General features: G+C 45.6%; 3 non-coding genes and 1 pseudogene across 3 annotated transcripts; 1 reads left to right on the forward strand and 3 right to left on the reverse strand.

Moving 5' to 3' along the window:
• Positions 1-3,289: 3,289 nt before the first annotated feature.
• Positions 3,290-3,439, forward strand: LOC140286026 (U2 spliceosomal RNA; annotated as a pseudogene).
• A 4,546-nt stretch (positions 3,440-7,985) lies between these two features.
• LOC140286002 (U2 spliceosomal RNA) lies at positions 7,986-8,173 on the reverse strand. The gene has a single exon (XR_011910923.1). It is a non-coding gene; the product is annotated as a U2 spliceosomal RNA (small nuclear RNA).
• A 275-nt stretch (positions 8,174-8,448) lies between these two features.
• Positions 8,449-8,562, reverse strand: LOC140286034 (U5 spliceosomal RNA). The gene has a single exon (XR_011910943.1). It is a non-coding gene; the product is annotated as a U5 spliceosomal RNA (small nuclear RNA).
• A 411-nt stretch (positions 8,563-8,973) lies between these two features.
• Positions 8,974-9,163, reverse strand: LOC140285997 (U2 spliceosomal RNA). The gene has a single exon (XR_011910919.1). It is a non-coding gene; the product is annotated as a U2 spliceosomal RNA (small nuclear RNA).
• Between the last annotated feature and the right edge of the window lie 217 nt (positions 9,164-9,380).

The raw sequence follows: 9,380 nt of genomic DNA on the forward strand, positions 1-9,380 counted from the left end.
TCCAGTGGCTCCACCGAATGAAAAATGTCAATGCACGGATCACCCGCTGGTATCTGGCACTACAGCCTTTTAAATTCAAAGTGGTCCATAGGCCGGGGGCACAGATGGCTGTGGCCGACTTCCTTTACAGCTCGCATGGCGAGGTGTGTGTGTGTGTGTGGGGGGGGGGGGGGGGTTAGGCCGGACCGCTCCCCGGCCAAGGTCAGGCGGTGGAGGTATGTGGAGGGGGCGTGGTGCATCAGCTGCAGGAGAGAGCTGTGGAGAGAGCTCTGGGGAGCAGGACCAGGTGAGTGATTAGTACACCGGCAGTCACTTGTCTAATCACTCTCCTCTTTAAAAAACTCAGAGCTGTAAGGAGGATTGAAGTGGAGTCGGCAGCACGAACCGGGAGGGAAGGCCTGCGAACGACTCCACATTCATGAAAAAGGGTTAAATAAACTATACGTTGAACCGTCCTCTGTCTCTGAGTCTCTCTGAAAGAACCCGCAGTGGCAACAGGCCGCCTCAATGTGGAATTATTAAAGACAGTAAAGGACGATCTCTCTCGTTGGAAGTCCTTACCTATATCACTTATGGGGAGAGTTACAACCATTAAAATGATGATACTACCAAAAGTTAACTATCTGTTCTCAATGATCCCCATAAAACCACCTGCTACTTGGTTTAAGTCACTAGATTCATGCATCTCTAAATTTCTGTGGAAAAACAAACCACCACGTATTAGTTTAAAAACCCTACAGAAGACCAAGGACAGGGTGGATTAGATTTACCTAATTTTCAGCACTATTCCTTAGCCAATAGGTTACAGTATATATCAAAATGGTTTAAACCTAGCCCAATAGATGAACATGGATAAGTATAGAACAAGCATTGTGTGATAATCTGGAAATCTCTGACCTGCCACTTATTAGTCAAATAGTGAAAAATCACAAATGTTTCAAAAGCATTAACATCAGCACCTCTCTGACAGCCTGGTGGGAATTTCTTAAAATAACAAAGTCTTCACTTGTCCCGTGTAAGCTTACACCCATCTGGAACAATCCTGACATCCTGCAAAACAAAAAAATGCTAAACTTTACTCTGTGGAAGATCAAAGGAATCAAACATCTGGAACATATAATCCAAAATGGACATTTTATTTCATTTGATGAGCTCATATCACAACATGAGATAGGCAGCAATAAATTCCTAGAATATCAACAACTTAAGTCTATAATAACAAAGAAATATATCCTCCACCAACCAGACTTACAACTCCCGATTAGGGTAGCAGAATTTCTAAGCATCTGCACCCCAAAACTACTATCAAAAATATATAAATTATTGTCTAAGATAGATGACACAATGTCTCTACCGTCCTCAAAATGGGAGGCAGATTTATCCATCAGTTCTAGTCATAGCTTCTGGCCACAAATATGTTTGAACACCTTCAGAATGACTCAAAATCCTAATTTACAGCTCATACAATACAAAATTCTTCATAGAACACACTATACAGGACAAAGGATGTTCAGGATGGGTCTAACACACTCAAACATCTGCTCACATTGCACAGATAACACACCTGATGATTATGCACACGCTTTGTGGTTTTGTGCGCCTGTCCAGAAGTTCTGGCTTGAAGTCTGTGCGGACCTATCAACATGGCTAAAGTGTAGCATTCCTGCATGCCCCACACTGTGCATACTGGGTGACTTAGACAACATCAACGTGGAATTTAGCTTAGCACACATGATCCTCACAGTGTTATGTATAGCAAAGAAAACTATTCTCATGAACTGGAAAGCGAAGAACAATCTGTGTATTAACCAGTTTAGAAATTTTCTTTTAGATTATATTAGCATGGAAACAATGTCTGCTTCCTCAAAACATCAATTGGCTGAATTTAATTCTCTCTGGTCCCCTCTGATTAGCTTGATCACATAGTGTTGGTGGTGGGTTGATGTCCCGTCGCTCTGGGCGGTTGGGTGTGTGCTGGGGGGGGGCTGTGTGGCTTCGGGCGTCTGGTGGTCTCTCGGGTCGTGGGGACCGGGTTGGTCATTGCTGGGGGGGACTGTGTGTCGGGCTTGGAGGGCAGTTTTGGGGGCTTGCGGGTGGGGCTGTCTTGCGGTGTGGGGCGGGGTCCCTTAGGGGCCTTGGGGTGGTGGCTGCTGGCTCTGTACCGGGTGACGGGGCCGCTCTGGCGTGGGTGGTGGAGCTGGGCCTGGACCTGGTGGCTTGCCGCTGCCTTGTGCCCGGGGCGGGGCCCTGCCTGTGCCTGGGGGGTCTGGGTTGCCCTGGACATGCCACAGTATGCGTGGGTTGGTGCAGGTCCTGGTGCCGGCCTTGTTGCTCTGGGAACTCCAAGGTGTCCGCAGGTGGTTGTTTTTTTTAGGGTGTTGGGGCGTGCGGTGAGGAGGAGGGGGTCTGTATGGGGGTGTGCTTTTCCCCTGTTGGGGGGGGCCTGGGGGGGCCTGGGTGATGGTGGGTCTCAGGCCCGGGCTGCTGCGACTGGTGTAACCGGGTGATTTGTTTGTTTGTTTGTTTGATTTTTGTTGTTGTTTGTTTGTTTTTGTAGAGGTCCTCTGGGGTGGGGTTGGGTTGAGTGGGGTGGGGCGGGATGGGTTCCTTCTGGGGGTACAGTAGCTCCCGGAATATGGTGACTGCAGGCCCCGAGCCTGGTGGACATCAGGCCCTCCTGCCCTGTGTTGGGTCCCAGGTAGCGGGGATGCCTATTGCAGCCAGTCTCTGGCTGCCCTCTCCGGGGTGGGAGGGACCAGGAGGATGAATTAATTATTCTGCTAGTTTATATATTGTAAACATAAACAATAAACAATTATAAAACTTCCCTTGGCAAAGCAAATCTGTTTGGCATAAAGGTATTCAGACTACAATTCTGCTGCCATAATGCACAATTCCGGATTTTGATATAAAATGAATTCCTTCACTCAAACCAAGTTAAAACTGCATTTTCCTTCATATTTATCCATGTCTAAATAGCTTTGAACAAAAAAGAACGTTGTACTTTGCAGGATAGGAAACAACAACGCTAAACCTTTAGGAATCCGAGAATAAGCTTATTTTTACGAGTTCTACACAATTTCGGATTTTGATATAAAATGAATTCCTTCACTCAAACTAAGTTAAAACTTCTTTGTCCTTCATATTTATCCATGTCCAAATAGCTTTAAACAAAAAAGAACGTCGTACTTTGCAGGATAGGAGAGAACAACACTAAACCTTTTCAGGAATCCGAGAATAAGCGTCGTTTCACGAGTTCTACACAATTCCGGATTTTGATATAAAATTAATTCCTTCACTCAAACCAAGTTGTGATATGTCTATGCAAGGACCACATATTAAATGGATTTGTATCAATAGGAGTTGAAAAAGGAGCTTGCTCCGTTCACTCCAAGCATTGACCCGGTACTGCAGTGCCGCTGGGAACGGTGCGCTCTCCTCTGCTCTTGTGAAAAAGCAAACAGCGGTGCAGGATGGAAGTTTCAGGGACCCCAAGATGAAACTTTCTTTTAGTCTGCTGAGAAAAGAGAGTGAATGCGAAGTAGACTTTAACACGGCTCTGGGAGCGAGCCGAGTGCGGGCTAACCAGGAGAATTGCTTGAAAGAAATGCGACACCGAATGAGCGGTCAGAACAAAGCCTCAATACGGTGTTCCTGTGGTGTTTTTATAAAATGCGGTGAAAATAAAGGTGTGAATGCCCCATAGAAAACTAAAAGGTGGAGCGGAAGTGTTCGGCTGCAAGAAGGTGTGAATGTCCGACTATATTTGGTGAAAAGCAGGTGAAGCAAGGTCTGAATGCCCAACCTTACATCATCAAAAGCGAGATCAGAGGTTTTTGGCTGCAAGAAGGCCATAGTTTGCCAAAAGCGGGTAAGGTGCGAATGACCGACTAAATATCAAGTAAAAGTGAAGTAAAATATAAATAAAAGTGGGGGCGGAGGTCTTCGGATGCAAGTGGGTGTGAATATCCCACCATACAAGTATGGTGGAGAGGAAGCTGTGAATGGCCGACCATAGTTTGCAAAAAGCGGGTGAGAAAAGGTGCGAATGTCCAACCATACATGATCAAAACAGGGAGCGGAGGTGTTTGGGTGCGACAAGGTGTGAATGTCCACCCATAATTAATGAAAAGCGGGCAACAAGTAGGTTCGAATGCCATACCATACATCATCAAAAGCAGGAGTGGATGTGTTCCGCTGTAAGAAGGTGTGAATGTCCGACCATAATTGGTAAAAAGCGGGTAAGAAAAGGTTAAAATACCCGACTGTACACAATCAATAGCGGGAGCGGAGTTGTTTGGCTACTAAAAGGTGTGAAAGTCCGACCATGGTTTGTAAAAAGCGGGTAAGAAAAGGTGCGAATGCCGGACAATGTATGATCAAAAGAGGGAACGGAGGTTTTCGGCTGCAAGAAGGTCTAAATGTCCAACCATAATTTGTAAAAACCGGGGAAGAAAAGGCTCGGAAGCCCGACTATACACCATCAAAAGCGGGAGCGGAGGTGTTCAGCTGCAAGAAGGTCTGAATGTCCATCAATAATTGCTAGAAAACATGAAAAAAAATGTTCGAATATCCAACCGCACATGATCATAAGTGGGAGAGGAGGTGTTCAGCTTCAAGAAGGTGTGAATGTCCACCCATAATTCCTCAAAAATGGGTAAAAAAAAAGGTGCGAATGCCCAACCATACATCATCAAAAGCAGGACTGGATGTGTTCGGTTACAAGAAGGTTTGAATGTCCGAGCATAGTTTGTAAAAAAATTTCCAGTTCACTCCATTAAATGCTTTTTCTGCATCTAGAGAGTCAATTGTGGTTTCCAAGTTGTTGATGGTAGAATAGTCTATGAGATTAATGATCCGGTTTGTGAACGAACTGTTGTGCCTACTGCTCTTCAGCCTGTCAAATGAAACGTAGAATTTAAAACGTGACAAATGAACGAAGACCCAAGGAGTTGAGTCGTAAACTAATCAATACTGTTTCCTGTGCGAGGACCTGTCAGTCGAGGAGTTGAGTCATGAACGAATCAATACTGTTTCCTGTCCTGCTGACTGAGCTTATGAAGCTGCCGCCTGCCATGTGGTGAGGAAGGGTACTGCATGAAAATGAACGAATCACTCACTGAGACAACTCGTTACTCCCGAGTCATATAAAAAATTTGTTCATGTCGAACGAATCGCTCACGAACGACACATCACTATCTATTTGACGAGTTATGCATGAATTCGGATTTTGCAATAAAATTAATTCCTTCTCTCAAACCAAGTTCAAACTGCTTTGTCCTTCATATTTATCTACTTCTAATCTAGTTTCAACAATAAACAACCCCACATCATATTTGCTCTTCGCCCAAAGATCATTGGGCACTTCAGCCAACATGGGTATCGAAGACAAATCTTTTTCAGATTAAAAACATGCTTCAAAATGTGATTCTGTGGTAGGAATTAATTCCACAGTTCTTTGACAATGCATTGTACTCAAAAATATTTTTTTGTATGCTGACAATCGTTCAGAAAACATAAAATTTGGATCAGCAGGTGAAACGGTCCAATCCGTTTCTTTCTGACATGTAGCAACAAACTCTCCCACACCTTGTCAATGCCAGTGTGTAGGTTTGGCCAAGGAAATGTGAGGGCGAGTACCACAAACATTAAAAAAATCTAATTGCTCTGGAGTGAGCGACACAGCCAATAAAGTAGGCGCACATATTTTTTCACTTCTTCTCATAGTCATTGTCAGGCCCCAAAGAAATGTGTGATCTTCAGTGCAAATCAGCAGGTTGCATGAAATCAGAAAGGGGTGAAACTAACGCTTTTGCTTCTTCCACTAGTTGTTGTGAAAAAGGAGAGCTGGGAAGTTTCCACTCATAAGCATATGTAAGTGCAGATGAATCAAACTGCACTGCTGTGAAAACTTTGTCAGGCTGTAACATAACGTTAATACCCTCTGGTGTAGAAGTTAAAATAATGCCTAATTTACACATGAGATCACAGCCCATTAGGTTAATGGGACACAACTCTGATAACAAAAATGAGTGTTTGAAGGAGAGCCCATCGGGAGTGACACACGCAATGGGCGATGTCATTTTCTCCTTCACAACCTGGCCTGATGCAGACATAGAGTAAACGTGGTTTCCACTTAACTTTGGAGGACAATCAAACTCCCCTGACGTCACTACTGATGAACATAAGTTCCTATATTCTGAGAGAAATATCTTTGCTCTAGGACGGAACTAGCATGCAAAACTTTACTACGTGAATCACAGTCGGCAAGCGTTTCTTCACTACACAGAGCAGGAAAAATGTGTGAGTGTGTTTGTGCTATCACCCATTAGTGGAGGCTCCGCTGCCGCGTGACGTCCAGAACCTGCCTCCCACCCTCAGTCAGCCTTTGGCCAAATTTCATCACTTTTCAGCTGTGGACAGTCCTTCTTCCAGTGTCCAGTCTGGCCACAGTAAAAACAAATATTCGGATCATAGCTCTGGCGTGGCCCATTTCGACCTCCTCTCTCACACGTCCACGTCTTCGACTTCGGCCTCGTGCTCTGTTTACACCAACTGCGTAATACATGGTCATGGCTGCCAAATGCAGCTCCTTTTCACACTTGTCCCTTTTGGTTGTCTTACGCGTCTCAACTTGGTTCTGAGCATGGCGAGCATATCGGCGAACGTCAGCCAAACGAGGACCCTCATACCATCCCACGTAAATGTTCTTTACTTCAGTGGCGACATCTGGCATGAGGCCTTTAATTATTGCATCGCAAACTGTGGCCTTCTCTCAGCCAAACACCTCTGATCTCGCTTTTCATGATGTAAGGTTGGGCATGCAGACCTTGCTTCACCTGCTTTTCACTAAATATAGTCGGACATTCACACCTTCTTGCAGCCGAACACTTCCGCTCCACCTTTTAGTGTTCTATCACACCTTTTTTTTCACCGCATTTTATAGATTATGGTTGGAAATTCTAAACCACTCTCATCCGAAGACCTCTCCTCCCGCTTTTGATCATAGATTGTCAGGCATTCGCACCTTGTCTTACCCGCTTTTTACAAAATTTAGTCGAACATTCACACCTTTTTGCAGCCGAACACAGTTTTTTGCAGCCGAATTTGGGCATTCGAACCTTTTCATACCCACTTTTTACCAACTATGGTCGGACATTCACACCGTCTTACAGCGGAACACCTCCGCTCCCTCTTTTGATGGTGTATGTTCGGGCATTCGAACCTTTTCTTACCCGCTTTTTACAAACTATGCTTGGACATTCAAACCTTCTTGTAGCCGAACACATCCACTCCTGCATTTGATGATGTATGGTTGGGCATTCGAACCTACTTGTTGCCCGCTTTTCATTAATTATGGGTGGACATTCACACCTTGTCGCAGCCAAACACCTCCGCTCCCTGTTTTGATCATGTATGGTTGGACATTCGCACCTTTTCTCACCCGCTTTTTGCAAACTATGGTCGGTCATTCACAGCTTCCTCTCCACCATACTTGTATGGTGGGATATTCACACCCACTTGCATCCGAAGACCTCCGCCCCCACTTTTGTTGATATTTAGCCGATCATTCGCACCTTACCCGCTTTTGGCAAACTATGGCCTTCTTGCAGCCAAAAACCTCTGATCTCGCTTTTGATGATGTAAGGTTGGGCATTCAGACCTTGCTTCACCTGCTTTTCACCAAATATAGTCGGACATTCACACCTTCTTGCAGCCGAACACTTCCGCTCCACCTTTTAGTTTTCTATGGGGCATTCACACCTTTTTTTACACCGCATTTTATAAAAACACCACAGGAACATTGAGGCTTTGTTCTGACCGCTCATTCGGTGTCGCGTTTCTTTCAAGCAATTCTCCTGGTTAGCCCGCACTCGGCTCGCTCCCAGAGCCGTGTTAAAGTTTGCTTCGCATTCACTCTCTTTTCTCAGCAGACTAAAGAAACTTCCATCCTGCACCGCTGTTTGCTTTTTCACAAGAGCAGAGGAGAGCGCACCGTTCCCAGCGGCACTGCAGTACTGGGTCGATGCTTGGAGTGAACGGAGCAAGCTCCTTTTTCAACTCCTATTGATAAAAATCTATTTAATATGTAGTCCTTGCATAGACATATCACATATTAAACTGATAAGTACAGATACTACACTTGATCTTAGCCAAAAGGCCGAGAAGCGATAACTGTCCACTGGTTCACGTCCGAGGGCCCTTCCTGGCACAATGCGCACTTGTAGCGGTGTTCGTTTTATGGCCATAGTGTCACTTTGCACCTCCGCCCACCCGCTGCACTGAGCACTCTTCAACCCTTTTAAATGGTATAACTTTACACTACCGCACGCTCCAGCGAGCACCATTCAAGCAACATCGGCACAGTCGCAACAAGTAAGGCGACTCTACTCAGAGAAGTCACTCTGCACAGTAACAAGATTTCTTTTGCACAGACAGAAAGGGCTTCACCCGCAAAGGTAAAGCCTGCCAAAAATAGAAACAATTCATTAGTGCTGCTCTCCACGGAAGTCTTTAGTAAAAGGCAAAAGACTTGTACATTATGAAGAGAAACCAGAGTACGATTATCCATCACTGCGGGAGCAGGGCATCAGGCTAGTTGGCATAGCCACCTTCCCCATGGTGAGCTTTGCTTGGTTGAGACGCTTGCTCCCCCCCCTTGCTCCTCGGCTGACCAAGTAGGAACAATCGGGCCCTATTCGATGGCTGCCTTGTCTTTTACTCTGTGCAAAAGACAAGGCAGCCACAAACAACACGGGAACACCGTATTGAGGCTTTGATCTGACTGCTCATTCGGTGTCGCGTTTCTTTCAAGCAATTCTCCCGGTTAGCCCGCACTCGGCTCGCTCCCAGAGCCGTGTTAAAGTCTGCTTCGCATTCACTCTCTTTTCTCAGCAGATTAAAAGAAAGTTTCATCTTAGGCTCCCTGAAACTTCCATCCTGCACCGCTGTTTGCTTTTTCACAAGAGCAGAGGAGAGCGCACCATTCCCAGCGGCACTGCAGTACCGGGTCAATGCTTGGAGTGAACGGAGCAAGCTCCTTTTTCAACTCCTATTGATAAAAATCCATTTAATATGTAGTCTCGCATAGAGGACATATCAGACATTAAACTGATAAGAACAGATACTACACTTGATCTTAGCCAAAAGGCCGAGAAGCGATAACTGTCCACTGGTTCACGTCCGAGGGCCCTTCCTGGCACAATGCGCACTTGTAGCGGTGTTCTTTTTATGGCCATAGTGTCACTTTGCACCTCCGCCCACCCGCTGCACTGAGCACTCTTCAGCCCTTTTAAATGGTATAACTTTACACTACCACACGCTCCAGCGAGCACCATTCAAGCAACAACTTTGCACTCCAGCTTCGAACATCGGCACAG

Source organism: Leuresthes tenuis, unplaced genomic scaffold (genome assembly GCF_036924035.1).
Source record: "Leuresthes tenuis unplaced genomic scaffold, fLeuTen1.0.hap1 SCAF_69, whole genome shotgun sequence".
Taxonomy (NCBI): domain Eukaryota; kingdom Metazoa; phylum Chordata; class Actinopteri; order Atheriniformes; family Atherinopsidae; genus Leuresthes; species Leuresthes tenuis.